Consider the following 12239-nt stretch of genomic DNA (forward strand, 5'->3'; position numbering starts at 1 on the left):
GCATCTGTAGATTTTAAATCCCAACCACAAGTCACAAACAATCTTCTTTCTCTGAACATATTGATCCAACATCATTGGATGGAAGCTATGTTTGCGCCAACAACAACACCAGCATTTCCCAGACATTTATTTATTTGTATTTATTTATGTTTTTTTTTTTTGCCAATTTAGCTGAGCCAGTTAACACACTCACTCAACAGGACTCCCCATATCATGTGCAATGCTCCTAACACTTGCACTCCTCCCAAAAGGAAGGTGAAGACAAGAGCATGCCTCCTCCAGTACATGTGAAGTCAGCCATCGCTCTTTTTAAACTGCTGCACAAGAAGCACCACTAGGCAGACAACACTCAGAGGACAGTGGCAGATCCCTAGCTCTGATACAACAGCCAACAGACACCTGTGCCAGCCAGCATTACAATGGAAGTGATGAGAGGAAAGAGCGTCATCTAGCAACCCAGAGAGGGTTTGCTCTCTCAGGCTCTGGCTGCTGATTTAAGATTAATCACAAGATTCGAATTCGGAATCCTAGGGCCATAATGTCAGCGTCTTAGTCTGCTGGGAGCCCTTAGCATGAATTTAAGTATAATGTTCAGTATCTCCTCCCCATATTTTGTGCTTTGAGAGAGAAACTCTGATAAATGCTGTTAAAGGTCTTTTATCGTATAATGGATGCTAATAGGCTTTTATGGCTATTTATTAAATCACAAAACACACCAAAAGGGACTTAGATCAGTAAATCTAAAGAATTTAACCTTTAGCTCTTTTAAAATAAACCTCACCTAAAAGATTAAACCTAAAAAAGTCTTTCTGCTTTTTTTTTTTTACTCAAGGCACATTCCAGCAAAGTCTCTCTCTCCCTCCCTCCGTTTTGCACTCTTCTCACACAGTTTTTCTATGGGAATTTGTTGACAAGGCCCCTGCTGAAACCTGACCTCAGAGATGGTCAAGCACTCTTATGGCCCAATTAACCCTCCACCCAGCACCCCCCCCACACACACACACAAACCCCCCTCCCCCCACAACACACACATGCACTCTTTTCATATTTAAACACTCCATCCTGCATCTCTGTCTGTTTAGTATTTGGTATTTTGGCTTCAGCTTTACATCTTTAACCCCTAATGAAAGCATGTGACAGATGCTGTGAACGTTCTGCCAACAATAATCTGTACTTTTTTCTTCCTCTCCGGAGCCTACAAGCATGTAGCTACACTTGAGAGCTCCTCTGATCGCTGGCAAATAGTTTGGCACTCGGCCTCAACAATAACATACCTCTCTGTTTTAAACCTGTCAGAAATGACAAGCTGATTTAACATATAGCACTGTGTTTTTTTCCAGGCACCTGCAAAATGTGTTTGACTGGTGGCCATATTTAAGTAAATAAAAAAAATAACCTAAAGATATATTCTTAAAAGAAGCAAAGATTGTAAAAAAGAAGGGAAAAAGGAGTTCTTATTGGTTGGCATTTGGAGAGTTCCGAAATCTGAGCCAGAGAGGCTCTGAAATCATTTTTCATTTCACACTGAGATAAAGCCACATTCTTTCAAGAAAGGCAACCTGAGCTGCTTTAGCGTTAGCAGTGGTGATGGGCGAGACGGCCGAGCGAGACATGTCTCTGTGTACTCACTCACTTCGATTAATGCCATGAGCACGTGCTGCTGGAAACCTATACCCACAACTAATGCAGCACCGACAGATAGATACGAACACACTCAAACACACTCATTTAGGCCCCGTTATTCTTCAGTTGTACTGTGGGGATGAATTACTTGTCGTAGCGAATAGATTATTGTGAATTTATTGGTGTAAATTACCCAATTACCTCTTAGGAGGATATCTGTTTGTGCAGGTAACTATTACTGTGCAGAATTATTAGGCAACTTAATAAAAAACATTTTATATACCCATCTCACTTGTTTATTTTCATCAGGTAAACCAATATAACACAAAATTTAGAAATAAACATTTCTGACATTCAAAAACAAAACCAAAAACAAATCAGTGACCAATATAGCCACCTTTCTTTACGATGACACTCAAAAGCCTTCCATCCATAGATTCTGTCAGTTGCTTGATCTGTTTATGATCAACATTGCGTGCAGCAGACACCACAGCCTCCCAGACACTGTTCAGAGAGGTGTACTGTTTTCCCTCCCTGTAGATCTCACATTTTATGAGGGACCACAGGTTCTCTATGGGGTTCAGATCAAGGGGGCCATGTCATCATTTTTTCTTCTTTTAGACCCTTACTGGCCAGCCACGCTGTGGAGTATTTGGATGCATGTGATGGAGCATTGTCCTGCATGAAAATCATGTTTTTCTTGAACGAGACCGACTTCTTTCTGTACCACTGCTTGAAGAAGGTGTCTTCCAGAAACTGGCAGTAGGTCTAGGAGTTGAGCTTCACTCCATCCTCAGTCTTGACGTTTTATCTTATGTTTCTTGTTCAAAGGTGGTCGTTTTTCAGCCTTCCTTACCTTGGCCATGTCCCTGAGTATCGTACACCTTGTGCTTTTTGATACTCCACTAACGTTGCAGCTCTGAAATATGGCAAAACTGGTGGCAAATGGCATCTTTCACGCTTGATTTTCCTCAATTCATGGGCAGTTATTTTGCGCCTTTTTTCAACACGTTTCTTGCAACCCTGTTGGCTATTTGCCATGAAACGCTTGATTGTTCGGTGATCACGCTTCAAAAGTTTGGCAATTTCAAGACTGCTGCATCCCTCTGCAAGACATCTCACAATTTTTTACCTTTCAGAGTCCGTCATATCTCTCTTCTGACCCATTTTGCCAAAGGAAAGGAAGTTGCCTAATAATTAAGCACACCTTATATAGGGTGTTGATGTCATTAGACCACACCCCTTCTCATTACAGAGATGCACATCACCTGATTTACTTAATTGGTAGTTGGCTTTCAAGCCTATAGAGCTTGGAGTAGAACAACATGTATAAAAAGGATGATGTGATCAAAATACTCATTTGCCTAATAATTCTGCACACAGTGTAGTTGAATTTTATTAGTTAAAATGTCTAAAGAGCTTGAATCCTACACTAATCAGGCCTTGGCATGAAGTAAAGTGGCATGGATAGTCATGGATGGTCCAGTTGAGCATGGATGGTCAACTGGGTAATCCCCAAAACATCGGGCAGATCTTGTGGAGTGTTCATGGTATGCAGTGGTCAGTACCTACCAAAAGTTTACCGTGTATTCTTCTGACAAGTGGATAAGATGACGGATGGATGGATGTCTTGGCTGTGCCAAATCAATAACAAAATAAGAGCGTTCTTTCACAACAGACATGCGATTAAACCCTTAAACCAACATTATGTAGCATTTTATGACTTTAAAATAACTATATTTATAAAAAGCTTTAAAAGCATGTAAAATCTGGCACTATGACTCTACTGCCTCAGTCTTCTTTCATGGTACTCTATCTCTCAGCTTGTCCAGAAATGCATGTGAAAAGCATAATTTCCTTTAGTGGTGGCTCCAGGTACGAATTCCACTTTTAAAGCATAAAACTGCTTAAAAAAAAGGGTTATATAAAGTACCAAACAAGGTTCAGGGACGTTTCGAGTCAGTACTGTAGGTCTGCAGTACTATTGTCACATTCATATTTCATATTTTCCCCTGCGCTGTCCTCCTGCCTGTCGGCTGTCTGGCAATGGCACATCGGACAGTGCGAAAAGAGGCGGCAGTGACCTTGCATATATCAAAAGAGGCATGATGAGTCCTTACTGTCCTAGTATTCTAGGGAGTTTTAATGAATGGGTGGGTGAACCTACAACAAAAAATCCACAATACATATTCAGAATCAGTTGTTTTTTGAGTGTGGGTTCTGTCCCACTGTACTGTCCCACAATGCAAGCTATACATGTCTGGAAATATTTAAAAAAAATAGCGATGCAAGTGGAATTAACTATTGGAGTCATGTCTGGCAATAATGTATGTTGGCATAGCAATGCTTCATCTCCTCCTGTTAGTAGGAAATGAGTACAGTGATAAGTAATAAGATTAGTGATAAGATTAGTATATGGTGTATACTTTATAGTATTAGTTTGTAGTATGCAATTGAGACGCACCCCTAGGTTGACACATTGCCAGTGGCAGTGGCTTGACACACTTGGAGGGCATCTAGGGGTGCATCAGGGGCAGCTCACATGTCATATGTGCACTGCATTGAAATTGTTACCCCTGAGAACCTACTGTGAATATTTTCTCATAGAATAAATTATGGTGTATAAATACCCCCCAAACAAAAACCCTGCATATTTACTGTAAATGTGCTATGTTTTACTGTACAGTTCGCTGTGGTTGTTTATCAGACTGAGTTAAAGCAAAGACTATTATTTTTTTGTTTTGTGCAGTTTTTAGAAAAAGAGAAAAATGGACTCAGTCATCTAAAATCACTGCACTTCTTTCAGCATGTGTGTGTGTGTGTGTGTGTATTTGGCCAGCAGGGTGGGAGGAACTATGAGGGAGGCGTTTTGTTGCGAGGGGACTTTCCCAGAGAAACACACTCATGCACACACACACAGTTCGGAGATCAAACGGCAGATTCCACTCTCACTGGTGTTCCACCGAGACACCTGCGACTGTTACAGCTCCATCAAATCCGGCTGTCATTAATCATAACGCTGTGTTTCTGACAGCTTAATAAGCACACACATGCATGCAAACACACACATACCCACATAGACTTCTGCACTACACACAAATACAGATCACACATCTCTACACAGCTCACCTGCTGACACAGGCAGTGTGCAAACAAATGTATGTTCTACTGTCATTTCCACCATGCCTATTGCCTTTGAGCTGTGGAGCAGTGGAACTCTTCTCTGGAATGATGATGCTCCAACCAATACTCAAGAATGAGTTGGGAGTTGGTGGATGAGGTGGGGTGGTGATCAATATTCTTGTCACTAAATGCAATGAAATCCTCATAGCAATGCTCCATAATCTAGTATGAAGCCTTCTTTCTGGGACAGTGGAGACTGTTACTCAACTAAAAGCAGGACAAAGCCTTGCTTAATACCCTTGAAAAAAACAGGTGTCCCAATACTTTTGTCCATATAGTGTATGACAACATTACTTGCATGATACATCATATTACAATATTCTCTATTTGGCTGTGGTCAGTACTTCTTGAGGAGAACTTAGTCCTGGTGTGCAGGATTGAGTAAAGTGCTATGTGTGAAATACAAATCATAGTAATCAGTTTTTTGTTTGTTTGTCCAATTCAAAGTATTAAATTTCAGAAAAAGAAATATCTGTGACATGATGTGTATTCTGAAAAGATCGTAAATAATATTATAATTAAAAAGTGTTATCTTATATCCATGCCTCATCGCTCAGTTATTTCAAATACCTCATTATTTAATGTTTTTTTTCTTTTTCTATCATTAAATAAAAGATTTCACTTTGTATATTGACACAAAGTATCCCTTTCCTCCAGATGCAGCCACATTTAAAGAGGTTCTGGTTACTTAAAACCTCTGCCTCACTGTTCAGCTATGCAGAAAAGTTAACTTTTGCTTTTGATTGACTAAAAGTAAGTCATACGTCAATTTGTCTGCAAATGAAGCTCTGGAGGCATTTTGAGCAGATCGAGAGACATTTTAGGAGATTGGTGACAGTCAATGTGCAGTGTTTGTTAGCAGAATTAGCCTAGCATTGCTCATTGTAAAGTAAAGAAACACGCATAAAATACTAAACATTTTTTTGGCAGGTTGACCGCATCTGACATTAGTTACAAATCATGTTTATTTGAATTTTTGCCAAACTACTCCTTTATTGTACACTGAAGCCAAGAGCATATTTTCCTTCTCCTGTAAAGGCACTATTTAGAGGATTTACTCATATCAGGTTGTTGTAATGACAGCAATAATGTGTAATTTTGTATATTATGTATAATGTATTCATCAAAGTGTAGGCCTAACATACACTATATGGTCACAAATATTGGGACACACCTCTTAATATAGTAATCATTGAACATAAACATCTCCAACGTTTTGCTGACTCAATAACTTCAAACCTGCTGTTAGAGTTGCAAGGGGCGGCAACTCCATACTAATGCCTATGGAATTGCAATGGGAAGGCATAAAATCACCTATAGGTGTCCCAATACTTATGTCCCTATAGTGTATTTGTTAGTATGTTAGCATCAAACAGACATTTACTTCATATGCGAGATCTCTTTGCTCTGCTGAACATGAGCAGTGCTGGCTAAAATATTTGAGATCTTTTAAGAGACCCAGTAAGGGTCAAAAGGTTCTTGGCTCCAACTTTCCATGGCACGAGTGAGTCAGATTTCATATGCTTTTCCCAGCTAATTCCAAATACAGATTTAAGGCAAGCAGCCATGCTCAAAATACAGACATATAATTGAGATGTAAAAATGATAACAGAATCAAATTTATGAAATGATTAGTCCTTTGTGGTGGTTATCTAACATGATGTAGGAACATCAGAAGTTCAGACCATGTTCCGTTTGTTTATGATTTATTCCCACCAGTGTCCACTTGGAAAAGAGGTCAGCTGGACACCAGACCGGAGAGTAAATAGCCTGGAGGAATTAGTGAGTGAGAGAGAGGGAGAGAGAGAGAGAGAGAGAGGGTGGTGGAGTGAGATAGAGAGAGAGAGGGGGGGGGGGGGTGGAGAGAGAAAGAGAGAGAAAGAGATATATGAAATCGATATTCCTCTTCAGTGGTTTGGCTTCTGTATGCTGCTGAGTTGTGTGCTCAGATGATTCACACAGAGCTTCAGATTCAGAAACAGAGAGGACTGAGCATCTACTGTATTTAGACTATTCAGTCATATTTTAGTAATAAGCATTAATAAGACAATAGGGCTCCCTTAAATATGCAGTCTAGTCGTTTTGCCAACGAGTTGTCTCTTTGGGCTGGTGTTAAGTGTATATGTCTGCCAATCAGGAAATCTGAATGACCTGGTGAATAACCTGGTGAGGACATGGGAGGTCATCTCGCTGCACTGGTGCTGTAAGTATGGTGTTGGCTTTAGATGTATGAAGCCAACACACACACACTTTGCATTTAGCGACCAGAACATTAGTGAGATCAGGATGTTGGATTTTCAACACCCCACCTCATCCCAAAAGTATTGCACCAGGAGTTCCACTGCTTCACAGCTCAATGCTGGGGGGCTTTATACCCCTTTAGCCCGTGGCATCAGGCGATGGTGATAATAGCCTCATGTCACACACACACACACACACACACACACACACACACACACACACACATATATATATATACACAACCATGTTCCCTACATCAATTACAGTGTCATACTGGATTCTATCAAACTTGCCTACAATTTATATGTTTTTGCAGTGCAGTGCTTTTATAACCTTCCAGCCTAATCTATATGTGCTGCATCTTTAGCATAGGGGCTAATTATCACAGACAATTATTTTGACATGTTTCCCTATCCCTGTACCCACTTCTCAAAATTTGCTCATAGCAAATAGGCAGTCTAGTCTAGGCAGGCAAAACTCATTTAATTTCAGTCACTATTGCTTATATACAAGCTGAAAAAATGTATGTATCAAAAACATAAACAAGATGCAAAATACATGTAAATGAGAGATGTTAAGACAAAGAAATTGTTTGTATAAAAAAAAATACAAACCATAACTCCCAAAGTCTGCGCATTGCGGCCTGCGCAGCCTTTGATCTGGACACATGCATAACTCCACCTCCCAGGATGAAAGCTTGTTTTTGAGTCTCTGTTTATAATTTATGGCTTCAGAGATTAGGCTTTGAGGTAATTTGTTACTGCAGAGATACCACAACACCTTATAGGAAGTAAAAGATGTTCTTTTGACTGGTGCTCTAGTGTTTGAAGTGGGATAACACTTCGTTAGAACAGCTTTGGTAAGACATTCTGACCATCTGTCTCCTTCTAATACCTACATTGTTAGCGTGTAGTGGTTTAGTCATGAAATTCAGCCACTGTCCTGATTGGACATGATAGGGTCTGTAGTTTCTCAGGATAATGCTTTGAAACTACCATCAGTGGCCCCTGCTAGTAATGCAGTCAGACTGATTAGAAATTAGGTTGCATTGCTTTTTCTTTTGTTCTAGACAGTCTTGTAATGGGTGTGGTTCAGGGAGGGCACCCACATTTGAATGTGGAAAGATTTACACACATAAATACCTAAGTGACACGACTTCATTGTGTGTGATGAGGAAGTCTGCTGTCCAGCTCCCAGTGTGGAAAACTCTGAGGTGCTGTAAGCGATTCTCATAACCTAACGAATTCCCTGGATCTAAATGGATGTGCAAACAATGCAGTAGTCAAGACGACTTCCAAGTGATTAATACAAAGGAGCCTCTTAATCACACCGTGTAAGTGATGACTGAACAGTTCAGGCCAGTGAAAGCTCTCAGGGATGAAAGGTCCAACAGACCTTTGACGACAAAGATATGATGGCCAGATGAATGACCAGTGGTTATAATTCAGGAATTCATCAGGCTCTTTTTTCAGCTCCTTGACTTGGCATGAACACTGTGAATCTATCAATGCTGCATTCTGTGTGCCATGAGCCTATATTTCTCTCTCGCTCTCATAATATCACTCTCTATCTCTCACACACACTCACAGAGAAAGAGAGAGAGATGTTTATGAATGAAAATGTCTGAACATGGTGATTCTATTAGAACAATATTCTCTGTCTTTACATAACTCAGATTATTTAAATAAAGTCTGAGGCTTTTGTCAAAGACCCATTTACACCTGTCTCTTGTCTTTTTTGGCATTTACACTTGGTCGCTCAATGCTTCAGGGCTTTGTACCCCTCCAGCCCACGCCTGGCATAAACATTTCATGTTTATCTGCTCCAGAGAGACCTATTCTATTGTCCTATTCTATATAGACAACCAAGACTAGACACACTGAATGCATTCATTAGAAGGGGTGTCCACAAACATTGGACATTTGGTGTATTTTTAGCTTTCACAGGGACATGTTTCCTGCCTGAGACATCTGCCGAGGAGCTCTTGACATTTTGTTGACTTTTGTTGTCACAAAAAAAGAGAATAAAAAATGGAGGTCTAATAAATCATTTCAGTGGCTAATCCGTTAGTCTCTTGGGACATGCAGGAAGAGCCAAGTAATTAAGTAGAACCAGTTTGGAATATAAAAAAACTTGAGTTAAAAAAACTTGATTTCCGAATGTCAGCAGTAGTTTTGTAGGGATTAGAAAGCGAACTAACATGATTTATCTTTGTGTAATAATTGTATAATAAGACTTTCTCTATCAAGGGGTTAAATTACACATTTTCAGCATGTAGCAACCCTGGTATACAGATCGGACAAAACCACAAAAGATATAACATAAAAATTATACATGTAAATGTGTGTGTGTGGGGTCGGGGGGAAGGGTAGGGGGGTTGCAGTGGGGGTTACTTTGTTGTTGTTGTTGTTGTTGCTTGAGGCTGCCTCCCTGAAATGAGTTTTTGCAGGGTGGGATGTCTGTACACAGCTTGTCTGAGACAATTTTATACATTTATTAATTTGTCAGATTTTTCTCATAATTACGTACTGTCAATTAACATTTGCAACTGCCCCTTGCTCTAGCAAAGATCCCGACACTAGGACACACATCACTTTCTATACATGCAAAGCCCGCCACCACCTCTTTTCAAGCTGCCTTGCATTGCAGACCAACTGTGCTGTCACACTCCGGCCGCTGACTGCAAAGTGGCATGGCTCGGGTTCAAACTTGTGACCCCCAGGCCATAATAGCAGTGCATTAGACTGCTGAGCCAATTGGAACCTGTTAAGAATTGATTTTTAATGTGTATTTGCGGTGTGGGGACAGTATAAATTCAGGCATTTGTTAGCAATGTTAGCCTAGCCCATAGCTCAAAGCACATCAGACACTACACAACAAATCCTGGCTGTTATATCGACTGTAACAGGAATCAGTGATTATTTGTGTTACTTTGAATTGTCACAAACTATTCCTAGCAGCTTGGAAAATAGCCTTTTAAGTCATATAACAAGCGGCATCCAATTTAAGAAGAGCCAGGAATATAAGAACTGTATAACCGAACCACAGGGCATCTGCTTGAACTGAACTTTCCAATCATTGATTTCTCCATTTGTTGATCAAATGTTTTTGGGTCATGTGATGCTATGCTCATTTACCCTGGTGTTTCAGGATGTCAGCAGCCAGTATACAGCAATATGACTGATTGTGGTGCTTGAACTTTTAACTGAAATGGCATTGTGTCACTGGCCTTGGTGTAAATTATGGACAGCCTCTGGCTCAGCTTCCTGCACTGGCAATTCTACAGCATCAAACAATAGCGGTCTTCCCTACTTCATCATCCTGTTAGCTCAGTCTAACTGTTACCACTGTACAACTTCCTCTGTGGGCTGGTAACATCATTAAGGCCAGAGACATGTGTACAGATATGTTTAGCTCACAGTAACCTTCCCAGTAAGCGCACATATGTTTAAAAGAAGTGAGTCAAATGACTTTTGGAAGATGTTCATTTTAGGGGTAGACGATTTTAAAAGATTCACAGTTTTCAATATGTTGGTCAAAAGGTCTTTTTATATGACCTATAGGTTCAAACTAGAAGCCTGTGCGCAATGGGTTGTTTTTAACCCTAAACCCTATCTAACGTAACCTATTAGCTCACCCAAATCTGTTCAGTCCAAATCAATGTACAAATGAAACTGTGAGATTAATATTAACCAAGATTAATATTTGGTTGAACATTCCTGTTTGAACAGTTTGGGAGTGCAAATATCTAGAAGTTTAAATCTACAAGAAAACTTACACCAGAACAGTGGAACTAATGGAGAACCTGCAACCACAAGGTGGACAAACACCCACTTTCCTTCCCCAATTTGTACTCCAGTGTAATCTTCTACTGTGACACTGACTTAGTGGTATAGTGTAGTGTAGTGTAGTAAATAATGGTGTAGACATGGGCAACTTTATCTTTTGTAAAAAATAAAAATAAAACTACTGTCACTTGAGAACTACAGTCAATCCAGCTCTGATGCTCAGGTGGACATGGGTTAGTATAGACACTAAGACTGCATTCAGACTGTTCTGTGGCTACCTTCATTCCCTTCCGTTCTATAGAAATGAAGCCAAAATTGATGATTCATGAAATGAAATTCATGGAGAATAAAAAAGGTTTATGGAGAACAATTAGAATGGAACATAGGCTGTTTTGTCATTGAAACATAAGGGGCTATCCATCATACCGCAACCAGCCAGTCGAGGTGCTGACCTGTAGTGGCTTCCCTTTTGCAAGACGTTGCGCTGTGACCATCATTTGCTGTAACCATTGTTTTTAAAAAAATCAGTGTAGCCCTTATGTAGACCCGACATTATAACCTTGGTTGCCCTCACACATCAGTAAGCCTTGCATGCCCAGCACCATGTTGCTGGTTCATGCAACACAGCTGTTGTCTCAGTTCTGCTATAACAGAAACGACTGTTTTACAGTTCTGCTCTTGCTGGAATTCGACCTTAGCTTGTAAAGACAGTGAAAGAGAGAGAGAGAGAGAGAGAGAGAGAGAGAGAGAGAGAGAGAGAGAGAGAGAGAGAGAAAGAGAAAGAGAGAGACATCATCATGAACAAGCCACTATACTGTACAGATGAATGGAACAGAGAAATGGCAGAAGGCGAAGAAGATGAAGAAAGGGCAGTCAAGAAGAAAGCAGGGAAGAAGAGAGAGAGTTAATGAGAGCCATAGCATTACAGAGAGAAGGAGTGAGAGGGCAAGTGAGTTAGAGAGGAAGATGGAAAGTTTAAAAAGATGAGAGAATTCTGGAGCTTTGTGTTTTGGGGAAAGAAAGGAAAGATAGAGAGATATAGAGAAAGAGAAAGAGAGGGAGAAAGGCATTGTGTAAGTGAGGAAGATAGATGAGGAATTAGATGAGTTGTGAGGGATCTTGATGGCCTTGTTCACACTTGACCTCTGTCCTTTTCCTCAATTGCTCGGATCATCTTTGTGCGCACACACTCACACACACACACACACACAGTGCCACAGACAGTGGTTGTCATGCTATCTGATCACAGTGCTCTTTTGTCTGTGGCTGTTTGCAGCTACCCACACATTTTCCTAATGGACTAACGGCTGTATGATGTGACGAGGCTGCTTGCGGTCTATAAAGCTTCGCCGTGCTTTATGAATGATGTGATGCTTTATAAATCATGCACAGTGATTCCACTGT

Source organism: Salminus brasiliensis, chromosome 12, assembly GCF_030463535.1.
Source record: "Salminus brasiliensis chromosome 12, fSalBra1.hap2, whole genome shotgun sequence".
Classification (NCBI taxonomy): domain Eukaryota; kingdom Metazoa; phylum Chordata; class Actinopteri; order Characiformes; family Bryconidae; genus Salminus; species Salminus brasiliensis.